We start from the raw sequence: 14517 nt of genomic DNA on the forward strand, positions 1-14517 counted from the left end.
GCATAGTTATCTCCGATTTCATAATCATAAAAAAACACGTCCCTCCCTCGGATTCACTGCCTTTTATTACCATGTACTTTATTCTTATGCATAAGCTTTAAAAGCTTAAATCTTTATGCATGCATTACCTCTATGCTTTATGTATAAGCTTAGGCATGCATTACCTCTATGCTTTATGTATAAGCTTAGGCATGCATAAAGCTTTATGCATAAGCTTAGACATGTATAAAGCTTTTACATGAAGCTTAGGCATAAGATTTATGCTCTAAGCTTAGGCATAAGCTTAATGCATGTAAAATTAAAACCCCGACACCCAAGGGTGCAATAATATAAATGAAAAGAATAAGAGCATTGCAGTTACATGATGCTCGGGGTACTCGAGTCACCATATGTAGATAGGACGTAGACCTTTTTCACCTAAGTAACATAAGAGCGCCAAACGTAAGAAATATAAAGCTTAAATAACATAAGGCATGCTTAACGCTTAAATAACAGAAGAGTATGCTTAAAGCTTAAATAACATAAGAGTGCTAAATGCATGCTTTAAGATTAATACATTACGCATGCATAAAGCTCTATGCATAGATAAAGCCTAAGCTCTATGCATGCTTTAAGATAAATGCATTAATCATGCATTAAGCTCTATGTATAGATAAAGCCTAAGCTCTATGCATGCTTTAAGATTAATGCATTACGCATGCATAAAGCTCTATGCATAGATAAAGCCTAAGCTCTATGCATGCTTTAAGACAAATGCATTAATCATGCATTAAGCTCTATGCATAAGACATACATTAAGCTCTTTGCGTAAAGCTTAGGCATGCATAAATATTAAAGCATACATTGAGCTCTATGCATAAGGCTTTTATGCATGAATTTTAAGCATATGCTTTATGCACTAAGCTAAACCTAAACCCGACAACCAAGGGTGCAATAAACATAGATCTTCCATTAATGATTACAAGAAAAAGAGGGCTTACCTCTTTATTGTCAAGCCGAAGGAGAGGATTAGTGCAAGACCTACAAAACATAAAATTAAAAAAAAGTGATTAGCTACAAATTTAATGAACTCTACCGACCTAAGCTCTATGCACGCTTTAATGCATTAAGCTCTATCCATAAGGCATGCATTAAGCTCTATGCATGCTTTAATGCATTAAGCTCTATGCATAAACTTTAAGCATACATTAAGCTCTATGTGTAAGGCTTTATGCATAAGCTCTATGCAGGATTTAAGCTTTATGCATAGATCTTAAAACATGCATAGAGCTTATTCATAAATCCTTATGCATAGAGATTAATGTATGCTTAAAGAGATTATGCATAGAGCTCTATGCATATAGGGCTTTATGCATAAGCCTAAAGCATGCATAAGCTTTAAGTATGCATTAAAACCTTATGTATAGAGCTCTATTCATGCTTTAAGATCTATGAATAAAGCTTTATGCATAAGCTTTAAGCTCTATGCATTAAGCCTTATGCACTAAGCTAAACCTAAACCGGACACCCAAGGGTGAAATAAACAGAGAGATTGCATTGACAAATACAAAAAAAGAGGGCTTACCTCTTGATTGTCAAGCCAAAGGAGAGGATTAGTGCATGACCTACAAAATATTAAATTAAAAAAAGTGATTCACATCTAATGAACTCTACCTACAAAAAATAAGAGACATAGAAAAGACCAACACATATTCACAAAGAGGAGAAGGAGAAGAAGATAAAAGAAGGTTATTACTTTAAACTTTAACCCTAATTTTATTATGTACTCTATTAGTCATTAGAGTTAAGCATAAGAGAAGAATACCTTCATTAGGTCACACCATAGCCATGTAGTGATAAATAAGGAGAAAGAGAAAGAGAAAGAGAAGAGGAAGAGGAAGAGGAAGGAAGTAAAAATGCATGGGATAAAGGTAGATTGATGGAGTAGCTGAAGCAGCTACAACCTTTCAAAGAAAAGAGGAGAAAATATTTTGGGGGGAAAAAGAACTGCATCAGCAACACCGTGCATGTTTGAAAAGTTATTTTTCTAGCGACACTGGGCGGCACTTATATATAAACGATGCCCAATGGTGCTTAAAGTGTTTCTTATAGCGGCATAATGTAAAATGCCACCACAAATAAGCACCGCCCTTTGTTTTTTGAATAATGCATTTGTGGCAAACATCGTATGCGAATTGATCCAAGTAGGATAGTGCCCCTTCCTTGCATTTTTGGGTAGATGGTTTTGAAAACCCCCTTAGAATAAGGCCACGACTATTAGCCTGCTTTTTGGAGAAATGAACTTCTACATCAGTGGGTTGAATGATGGATGTACTACATCCTCGAGGAAGACAATGATGAGGCTTTATAAAAAAAAATTAAATTTGTTTCTCTTTATTTTTATGCCATGAATGTCTCCTATCTGTATACGTCTTGGATTTCCTCTTGGTTTACAAGACGACTCTATGTTGAGTACGTAGTGTCTTCCGTACTTCAGCACTCAGCTGCACGTAGTTGGCTAGTGTGAGGACCCTTATAAAGGCCATGATCCACCCAAGTTCAAGTCCCACTGTTGGTCGTATATGCCCTCGTGTTGCATTCTACCGACGTTAATACCTCTCTCTCTCTCTAGGAAAATTCCTAGGGAGCATTTAAACTCGACGTGTGTGTGTTTGCCTTCTAGTCTTTGCATGCCTCCGTTCCACCAGGGCTGAAATCAATTTAAATTCCATGAACTAGGTTGACCTTCAATATATATATATATGTTGTCTAAAATTTAGATTAATTTTCAAAAAGTGGCTTTTCGTGGCCTTCTTTTGCAACCCTATTTTCTAAGAGCCCTTCTTTAGAAGCTTCGAACAACTTTGATGCCACCCAAAAGGCTTCAAATCTCAACACTGACTCCCACCACATGCATTAAGTACCATTCTCTCCAAACTCACTCAGCACACTTCAAGTCGTATTTAAACATGGCAACCTTCTCCGCATTAGGAATTTTTTGGACCCAAAAAGAGCCTCCTAAGGATTCCTAATTTTAAGGGATTAGAACTTTAAAAGCTAGGCTTAAGGGAGACAAAGGCTATGAGGACCCCTATTTTTTACCTTGCCACATCAGCCATACCCCCCTAGTTTCACTTTTTCAAGGGAATATTCTCATACTCTCTCTCTTACTTTTTGATTTTTTTAAACTTTCTCTCTTACTTTTTGAATTTTTTATCTTCACTCTCTATAAATTGAATCTTTCTTGTCAGTTTGAAATCTCCTTTCTCATTAACTCCCACCATATCTCCCTTCCACATCAGCAAAATATTCTCTTATTTAGGTGGATCCCAAAAAGTGATTTTTTTTTATTTTTTATTTTTTTAACATTTTGAGGTGAAAAAAACACCACTCAGCCAATATGTATGATGAAAATAAAATTTTCCCTCCAAAAAGCTTGTAATTCAAGGGTCACGTCAGAAGCCTGTCAGAAGCCTGTACATCCATAACTAACTGTCAAGTCTCCACAACCCCATAAACATAACTGATTGTCAGATCCCAAAACTGTGGGAACCCCAAAAATTATTATGTTTTAATTTTTCTTATAAATATAATTTATTGATGAAAAACTCCATGTTAGTATATTTGTATATCAAAAAGATCATTTTCTACTTAGAAAAATAGATTTGTGTTAATCCTGCAAACAGCAAAGTTTTAACAGTATCTCTCACTCACTCCCTCTCTCTCTCTCTCTCTCTCTCTCTCTCTCTCTCTCTCTCTCTCTCTCTATCTATCTATCTATCTCTCTCTCTGCTTTAGCTTCTTCCTCTGCTTAGCTATGGAGCCTTTGCAAGCTGTGTGTATAGCCCCTTGTGAAGCTAGAAAACGGAAGGTTGATTTACACATCCGTATTCCTGAAGAGTATGGCAGCTCGAAAAAAACTCATCCTATTGATGCACAATCTGTCCAAGCTCGTAGGATAGCTAAGAAGAAAAATGTAGATCTTTAGGTTGATGGGCATCTCTATCCAGTTGACCCTCCATTAAGAGCAAACCCTCCTTTCCACAATTTATCATCTTTTATGCAATTTGTTGGTGAAGGAGAGCTTGGCTTGTTAGGATATTGTAGAAGATTAACTGCAAGTGGAGCTTGGCAAACCCATATTCTCCAATCTCAATTGTAAGCATCACAATTCAGCCTTTTACAATGTCAAGAAGGACCTAAAACATCATCAAATAAAATGAAAGAGATCCTCACAGAGAATGTGGAGAAGAATGCAAAGATTCAAAGGCTAGAGGAACTTATCAAACGACTCAAAGCAATGCCAAATGGTGCTCGTGAACACAAAAAAGACATTGGCTGGTATAGAATCTTTTGCATTAAAAGGTGGAGAACAGAAGAAAAGGATTCATTTAACAAAGTAAGTAACATAAACTTTCATTATGCACTCAGTGATTTAAACAAAATAGTCATGATTTGTGTTCTCCCAGGAATTTTCTGCCAAGAGGTGTGTGGTTCTAATGAAGAGGGATGGAAGGATTTGGTCAAAGCCATTCTAAATACCAAGGATATTCTCTCAATTATTACTCACCCTCATCATCCTAAAATATGCCAAGCTGTTGTCAATAATGTAGTCAGCGAGATTACCACCTCCATCGATTCTTCATTAATTTAACATACTTGTGATGCGGCTGGAATCAGCATGAAAGGGTACCAAGCAATCTGTCAGGTTGTAAAAGATGCATTTCTAAGACAAGGAATCACTGGCACTTTATTTCCTACACTCAAGGTGATTCACAATGTCAAGCGTATCAATAATGATGATGTGCAGCGAGCTATAGGACAATTTTATCACATTGAGGACACACTAACATTAGACACAGGGTCGAGCAGAAAGAAAATCAAGACAACAAGTACAAAATTTCACTATGATGTTAAAAATAACATCTTTGTTCATATTGAGAGACTACAATAAGCTATGGTGAAGTTCTATGGTCTTTCACCAGAAGGTGAGAACTTGCAATTACTACTATTCATGTTTTTCAGTTGAAAATGAAGATAATTATTTTGTTTTGAATATTGTAAATTACCGTTTATTTGTAGTTTTGGGGAGCACACTTTTTATTTGTGCTCAAGCTAGATGAGTGCCAAATTGTAAAAGGTCGGAAGCTAGAATGTATGAGCATTACGCTCATGAATGAGGCCATGATTTGTGCATGGGAAAAGACTACCAAACCAAGTTTTAGTGTGCAATCTGAGAAAGAGGTCTGGTGGCTTGGTGGATTCGAGGTACCAAAGGAGACACATGAGCTATTGACATGGATGTTTGAAAGGACTCCCTGGATAACAGATGTAGTCAAAAAGCGAATTGATGGTCAACTTTTAGATGTAGAAAACATAGAAAAGTTCAAGGTGGATTGGCATCTTGGGGGAGATTTGAAGATAATTAAATGCATGATGGGTTGTGTCTCAAGGCGCGACATCAAGATAGCCTTGTCCATATTGCAATGCTCAGATTGATATTCCTAGGCAGAAAAAGACAAACGAAAAAGGTATACAGAAGGTTGGTTCTATTGGGAGGGATGCCTCAAAAGGTCCCAAGAAAGGGAAGAAGCAACAAGAAGATGCAGTAGATCCAACCGAGTCAACTGATGATGAAGATGAGGAACAACCAAATGCAAGATGGGTGGAAGGTGTCATGTCTTGTGATATGCTAGAAGAACCAAACAGGAATTCAAATTGGAGCCCCATCATTAATTTTTCACTAGAGAATATTCACTTTTGCACACTTCCTGCATTCATGAGAATCTTTGATCGATTGCTTAAGTGCCATACCGATTATGCATTCACAATGCCTACACAAGAGAGGAAAGTTATAGCCCTTGGTAAATTAGAGCATCTTCTGAATTCTCTGGGCTGCCATGGCGAAAACGTGAAAACACCTGATCTTTTTCTTGCCTTTATCAAGAGCCTTCTTAGACCTGTTGTTGCTACCTATGGAAGGAGAAGAAGTTGCAGACCTACTAACAGGAGAAGAAACAGTGGAAGGGGCTGCCTTACCACTTCTTCTCTGCTAGGTAGCAATAAATGCCTGATCAACTGCATGCTGCCTAGCCCTGTTTTGCCTGGACTGTGCTTCTTGCAAGAGCTTATTGACTAAAGTATCATACTTGACAACATCAGGTTTGTCCTCAGTAACAAGTTTCCACGTGGAAGCAAAAGTCTGATATGACTCAGGTAAAGCATCAAGAACAGTCTGCACAAGAGAATGATCAGGAATAATCTCACCTACAGAAATCAACTGTTCCTTGAGATCTTTAATCTCAGTAAGAAAAACATTCATGTCATCATCTTCCTGCATAATCTTTGATTCTAGCTCTTTACGCAGGTAAGAGATTTTTGCCTCGTTTCAAACTAGCTAGAATATCCCAAGCTTGTTTTGCTGTTTTAGCTGAACGAATATGTGGAGTGATGTTACGTTTGACAGAAAGTGTAATCAAGGCATGAGCCTGCGCATCTTTACCATCCCAACGAGCTTGTTCAGCAGTGGGTAAAACAGCAGCAACAGTAGAGCTGCTAGAACTTGTAACATCCTCAACAGATCCTACATCCACAGAACCTGGACATACATCCATACCTTGCACAATGTTCCACGCTCCTTTTGCAACCAAAACATGCTGCATCATGTATGTCCAAAGTGGGTAGTTGCTGTCTCCATCCAATTTGTCTCATCAGCAGAGACAACATGCGAAATACATCATTGCTATTATCAGCCATAGCCACCACTGACTGAAATTGATGCAAAAGCTACCTGTAAATGAAGCAAAGACTAAACAAAAAACAACTCGTGCTATGTAGCATGGTCCACAATAAAACATGTATGCCTGTTTTGCAAAAAATTGCACTGTCAAAATTTTTGCACAAAATGACGAAAACACCTGTGCAGAACTTGTAATGCAAAAACGGAGCCCGAAACGACCTACAGGCTTATCTACAGAGTATAGGGACCTGTAAGTGCTCGTGAAAGCTCACTTCAATCGGAGAACGTGAGTCGGAGGGTGCTAGCGGCGTAGCCCTAGGAGCTGATGCCTGCTCTAATACCAATTGTTGGAATTAGGGTTGCAAGAAAGCACACAAAGCATGGAGAAGAAGAAGCAAGAATGCACACAACACACGATGTATTAGATTATGTCAATGTACAAAAGATAAGTTAACCCTAGAATAATGGGTGTATATACAAGCCGGGGAAAAAAACCTCCTAAAGAGGGAAAAAGTATCCCGGCGGTCCTAAGTGTGTTGAACACACACATCACTGCCAATATATATGGCAACACCAACACCAACGCCTCCCTTGTCTCCTCATTTGTGCACGCCAAGCACCATGCCTATGGGGAGCATTGGTCTGCAACCATTCAAGCCACCGAGCATGACTTTTTGTAGCCTTGCGTGCCTCTTACGCAAGCTTAGATTGTTGGACCCGCTCCCTAACCAATACCCTTCCAAAGATTGTGCGATAAAACCAATTGAACATCTCTTGTAGATAGTTTGTACGTGTTCCTCTCCTACAGAATCTCCACCTCCATGTTTTGTATTTTTGAAATAAACCCCTCTTGCTTATAATGTTATTTCTCCATCCCTTGGGGACTCCACATATCGAGCGATCCATACTTGTTCATGAAATACGCACCATGCGCATAAACTATGTGTTGTACACATGACAATAGAATTTAATTAGAAAAAGTCAAGGTTAAAACACCAGTTTATTTTTTTACTGTACAACTTACCATATAGTGTATTACTTTACTCCCAAGTACCTAGTATATTTTTGGTGAGTTCTATGTGGTGAATTCTATGATATGTTGTTGGAATGATGCTCATTCTTGGGCAGTTGTGCTACTTTGATTCATAATGCAAACCATGTTATTGAAATTTATCCAAAGCTGTTTGCGCATATTTACAAGAGCTGGCATTGCACAATCTACATTTGTGGTGATTGCACACAAGTCTCTCCAGAGTCCCCAAGTCTTCTTTGAATTCTCTATGTTTGCTGGCTTCTCCAAAAATCTCCTTGCCTTTGATCGAGTCATGGAGACCTTTTGAGCAACCTCATATGACATACCAGAGGCCTGCTTATTCACGTTATCAAACTAGATGAGTGTGAGGTTGTAAAGGAAAAGAAAATGGAAAGGATTGCTATTACATTGATGAATGGAGCACTTGATACATCATTGACTGAAGCGAGTTCGAAGTATTTTAGTGTGCAGTCGGAGAAACACATATGGTGGTTAGGCTCGTTCCAGGTATGATCATTTTTTGTTTCGTACTTGATTTTAGTCATTGTTTTCAAATCTTTTATAGTAAGACTTTTATTTTCTATAATCACAGGTGAAGATAGAAGACCATGAAACACTAGATTGGGTGTTTCACCACACGAAAATACCAAGAATAATTAAAAGACAAGTGCAAGGAGAGAATCTCCATGTTGCAAGAAAAGGTGATTTTCAAGTAGAGTGGCACATGGCGGGGGATCTTAAAACACTTAAGTGCATGTATAACATTAGTAAAGGAGGCAACTCGAAGTCTCCTTGTCTTTAGTGCAAAGAATCAGCTCAAGTAATGGATTCCAAATGGTGGAAGAGAGCACCTAATAGAGATAAAGTTGACCCTGACTTCAAGGCCATTCTTGACATTCCACTATGTAATGTTCACATATGCGCATTGCATGGTCTATGTCGAATTATTGAGAAATTGGTATTTTTGTATATTGGATTTGCTTGGAAACTTCGTCCTGAAAAAAAATAGAAAGGTTGCTCTTCAAGCATTGGAAAAAGTGTTAGATCTGATATAGGTTTGCATGGAGGTGATGTTCATATCACAAAGGATTTTAAAAAGTCTACCAATGGCAAAGGAGGTACCAATCAAGCCCTCTATGGATGGTGTTAAGGCAAGAAGATTCTTGTCTCGACCCAAACACAGTAGTAAGCAAGTAAGGCAAGGTAGAACAGTTTTAAGGATTAATTATGGATTGTGAAAGCAAGTCCATAATGCCGTGAAAGATCATGAGGCAGATGGGGAAGCATGAAATGTGAAGGCAGAGGTGTGGAGGTCTCTTGATCAACTCTTCATGTTCTGTGTGACAATGTAACATGGACAAAGAGTGATTACAAGAACTTGAAGAGGCAATTAAACATTTTGGGAAGTCAATGAAAGACGCGTGGACAGCCTACAATATAACTCACTACATGGTAAGGTTCTGTCTTCTTCTTTTACTTAAGTGTGATTCTCTTTTTTTTTGTAACTTACTATGCATTCTTATGTCTCTGTGAAAACAGCAAAATCATCTACAACCACCTTCCCTATTTTGTCAAAAAGTATGGATGCCCAGCAATTTGGTCTACCCAAGGCATGGAGAAGTCTCACTACATGGCACGTAATGCATTTTTCAGACACACACAACACTACGGAGGGAGTCAAAAGGCAAATAGTTTGAAGGAAGTCTTCCAATGGTTTTACCGAGGCATACTACAGAGGCTGCATGCTAAAAGAAAAGTTGCTAGCTCCAAAGTCAAGCTTGCTTTTATTCTAGCCCAAAAGCAAAGACGAAGACAAACTTTGGACAATTCAATGGCAGCAGAGAGACATAGACAATGGAGGGATTCAAAGATATTTAGAAACCATAAATGGACAAGTAAACATGAATAGCAGTTTGTAACTTATTGGTGTTATGTCTACATGTTTTCAAACTCAATCAATAGAATTTTATTTTGTGGAACAAATGGCTCTTGGTGTTATGCCTATATGTTTTGAGACTCCATTAAAAGTATTTCTTTTGTGCAACATGTGATCTATATTAACAAGCATCAATACATCCATGAGCTACACACAAAAAATTCAATCATTACTACTAAATTATGCTAGACACACTATTGATCCTTACCAATAAGGTACTGAGTGTCAAACGCTTTTAGAAGCTACTGAGTGTGGGAAGAGTACTGAAGGGTCATACGGTGATGGGACAAATGCAAAAGGGTACTAATCATCCGTACGGACAAGGAACTGATGACAAGATGCATGTCAATACACCACCACCATCGAGGAGGGAATATCAATTCGGAATGATATCTTGAAGTGTGGTTTTCTCAAATATTAATTCGAAGTGGTGGGTGGGGATCTTGCAAAACAAGAAGGAGCTCAACTCCGTGACGCGGATAGTCTTACATATCAAGGGGCCGAAAAAGGAAGACGAAGATGGCGGATGAAGGAATCTTACATATCAACTCCTTCTTGCAAAACAAGAAGGAGCTCAACTCCGTGACGCGGATAGTCTTACATATCAAGGGGCCGGAAAAGGAAGACTAAGATGGCGCATGAAGGCATGACGTTGGACGTACTTCTTCGACTTCTACGAGGGAAAGGTAGAGGATTAGCATTACTGGGGCTTATCCTGCCTGCCAGAGCTGAAAGAAAGGAGTGCACCACTTCTGCAAGGAAATTACAAAGATTCTGGACCTACCTCTCTCCTTCAAAATGTCTATCCTAGGAGGGCTTAACTCCATTCGAGGAGGACTAGATAGAAGATGAGGATACTATTGTGATAGAGAGGATTAGGGAGATCTCTTTTTGTTGCAGTTTTGTTCAGCCATGTTATTACAGGCCCTTAGGAAGGATGGGTGTAGATGAATCCCACCTCTCTTGAGGCTATTGTAAATGTGAACAGATGAAATGGACTTGAGAATTTTGTGATGGGTTTTTCCCCGATGATATAATAAAATGCTTACCTTTATAAGTATCAGAGAGTAATCGTTTCTTCATAAGCAATGCCATCTTTATACAAAAAGATAACAGATGTCAAAAACGTGATACAATTTGTTCACAATTTCAATATATTGTTTGTTTAATATTTAACGACACCACTCTATCTATCCCAAGGACTTTGTACAAATCAGTTCAACTTCAACATATTGTTCATTTATACAAGATCATACCAGACATCAAAGACTTTGTACAAATCAGTTCAACTTCAACATAATGTTTGTGCTATTTTTGATGACTAAATCCTATTACTCCCAGGGCCTACCAATCGGAACTCTCTTTTTGATCTTGATTGGACTCTTTTTCTCTTGTTGGCTTGATGTCGACTGTCTGTTTATCAATGCTTTCCTCCTCTGTTGCTTGTCTGGGAGGGGTATCCTTGTCTTCAGCTATCTCCACGTGTTCTTCTTCTTGGATTGTGTCGCTCTGATGCAATCATGGGTGGCTCTCGAAACCTTATGAGCTTGTGTTTTCCATAGCCCTCCAGACATTTGGGCTCCTTAACACCACATGCTAATGCATAAGAAGTGTAAGACAAAAAGTAAGAGGCCCTAGAGGCCTGCTTATTCACATAATCCCCAAATATATCTATGGCAGTATCAAAATGATCTTTTCCTTTTGCCATGAAAGATCATGTCCACTTAAAACCCTAGACAAACATTTAAAGAAGTAAACAATGGCTTCTCCATTGTTGCTCAACTGGCTATGGTAAATCAAGATCTTAGCAATGCCTAGATCATGAATATAATGAGCTAGGCTTGACAGTTTGCCAAACCCAGCCGGCCTACTTCCACTTGTTCTCTGGAGGAATGTGTCATCCTCAATTTGTGGCTGCCACATATCAAAAGATTGGAGTGAGACAATACACAACCTATAAAACATTTAAACACAAGATAAAGTATTTGATTTGAAGTAACAAGATCATACCTTCTCATTTTCATCAGCCAACAAGTAGTTCATCTTTCCAAAGATTTATTCCTCTCCCCTCCAGTCCAGCCTCTTCTTTAAGCTTTCCCTTGTATAGTGCTGAGAGATTCATAGCTTCCTGTTGTGTGAGCTGGAAGGCAGCTTCATTTGGCTCTTGGAACTTTTCAGCTTCTTTGAAACAAATAGTAAGGGCCTCTGCAGGATCAAAAGTTGTTTCCAAAGCTAGTAGTGAATGGTCATCCTCTATGCCAACCTCCTTGTCAAGCCTTGAAGCCTGGGCAATAAGGGAAATGGCATAGTCCTCCCTCAAATTGAGCATACACTCTATATCATGGAGGAAAACATAATCTTTACCACCAATCAAGACACCTCGAAGCATGGGCACTGCATAGTTGCTGCTCTAAACATCAAAATCTTCAATTGGTTGTGCTGCCCTAAGAGTTTCAGTCCTCAGTTGAACAAGGTCAAGAGCAGCCCCTTGCATCCCCTCATCCTGGAGGTTGATATCTTCTTCCTGCTCTGCCATCTTTGCTGCCATAGGAACATCCTGTTTTTCCTCTCCTTCAGATGTGTCTTCTTCTTCAGCCTCCTGCCCTTGTTCTTCTAGAGAGTCCTGACTGAAGACAATGTACATAGGAATGCCATGGTTTCCTCAAGCACTCTACACTTTCTGGTGTGCAAGTTACAGTTGAATTTATATTCCTCAGGCAGGTTGTCAAATCTTCTGTTCACATGGTACCTCAACCTGTCAATGGAGACAATATGATTTATATGCACAAAAACCTTTTCACCTTCCACAATTCTTCCTGCCTCTGTCAGTTGTTTAAAGGTATCCCAATGGTCTGAAAGAAAATCTCTGTGATGCTTCAGTACAGAGCTCATAGTAGTGAACTCCCTATTGAAAATACTATGGTATATGTGGAAGTTCCTTTGAGCCTTGCATTTGTGAAGAAACTCAAATAGGAGCAAATCTGGAGATTTGTCCTCTTCTAGTTCCTTTTGTTTTGAGAGGGAAGACTCAGCTTTCTACTCTTGTCTCTTCCTTTTGCCTGAACCAAAATTTATATATCATGAACTCTATATGCTGACATATGCAATCAGGGAATGTATAGGATATCACCAAACAATTCCCTTCATGAGCACTCATGACTCACTTGGTGATTGCTGTGGTCTAATTATAGCAGCAGAAAAGTCCAGCTTCCTCTTGAAAGGAAGGGCCTGAGAATCAACTAAAACTTTTCTCATTATCAAGGAAGAATTTCCCAGGGCCAAAGAAAGCAAAGAAGTGAAAACCAAAAGGGACACAAGAATTTGCAGGAAAACACGATGTAGGGCCATTTGGAAAATGTCAAGCACTCTCCTCGCATTTTGTTGCAAATTTTTCATTTCTGTTGATATCCATCTCCAATCAAATGCTAGGATCATCTCACAGATTCCTGGACAGTAGGCAACTGTGAGATGATCCTAGCATCAAGGAAGAATTCCCCAGGGCCAAAGAAAGCAAAACAATGAGAAAGAAGTGAAAACCAAAAGGGTCACAGGAATTTGCAGGAAAACGCGATGTAGGGCCATTTGGAAAATGTCAAGCACTCTCCTCGCATTTTGTTGCAAATTTTCCATTTCTGTTGATATCCATCTCCAATCAACAAATGCAAGGATCATCTCACAGATTCCTGGACAGTAGGAGTTGATATGCAAGGGGAAGGGTGGAGCTGAGTGAAGCTTTTCATGAGGAATGTGTCGAGAAAAGGATTTTGTAGCAAAATGCGATATGGGTTAACTAGAGACAGCTAAAGCACTCTCCTCGCATTTTGTTGCAAACTTCTAGGTTCTATTGATATCCATCTCTAATCAAATCCTAGGGTGATCTACCAAATTCTTGGACAGTAAGATTTGGATATGTAACAAGAAGAGTGGAGCTGAGTGAAGATATTCATAGGAATCTGTCTGGGAAGGGAATTTGCGATAAAATGCGATATGGGGTGATTAGAGATATGTAAACCACTCTCCTTGCATATTGTTGTAAATATCTGGGATGTTCTATGAGATTATTGGACAGCAGGACTGGACATGTGACAAGAAATGCTGGAGCTTAGTGGAAATGTGGGATATGGGATGTGGTGGATGGGAATTACCCAGATATCTAGACATCAAGAAGTCTATGGATGGAAGAAATATATATCAAAAAACATTGAAAAGAATCTAAAACTCTGACCTTTCTTTTCCTTTTCCATGCTGTTGGAGTTGCACTCGTGAATCTTCTGCTCTTTCCCAAACTTGAGCTGCAGCCTAGGTAACCTGGAGATATTGCAGTGGTAGTAGTCTTCAGGCAGGTTGCAGTCTGGATGGAGTGTGTTGGGGGTAGGAAGGGATCACAGAGGGAAGAAAAAGGATGATGGGAGGGTGCTGGCAGGGATAAAAGATTGGGAGATAGGGGAGGGAAGAGTGGTTATGGAACTGATTATGAAATCATGATTGGCACAAGTTCCAAGGCAAAAAGTGTCCCATTCACATGTGCCAAGTTTCAAACTCCAAGAGATGTGGGTCCCATCCACACGTGTGAAAAAACGACTCCATTCCACACGTATGGGATTTAGTAGCTACCTTGTTTGTATTTTGCACTAATCTTTTCCCTCCTGTTTAATCTCTCCTGTCTTGGCCCTCCTGTCTCAGCTCTCTTGCCTCCCTACCTCCCTACTCTGCACCATCAGCATCTTGACCAGTAGCACAGGTTTATCCCCAGCACAGGATACTGACCAGCAGCACAGGTTCATCCCCAGCACATGGTACAGGTTCATCCCCAGCATAGGGTACTCATCA

Source organism: Cibotium barometz, chromosome 37 (genome assembly GCF_041138505.1).
Source record: "Cibotium barometz isolate CiBa-2024 chromosome 37, ASM4113850v1, whole genome shotgun sequence".
In the NCBI taxonomy this organism is placed as follows: domain Eukaryota; kingdom Viridiplantae; phylum Streptophyta; class Polypodiopsida; order Cyatheales; family Cibotiaceae; genus Cibotium; species Cibotium barometz.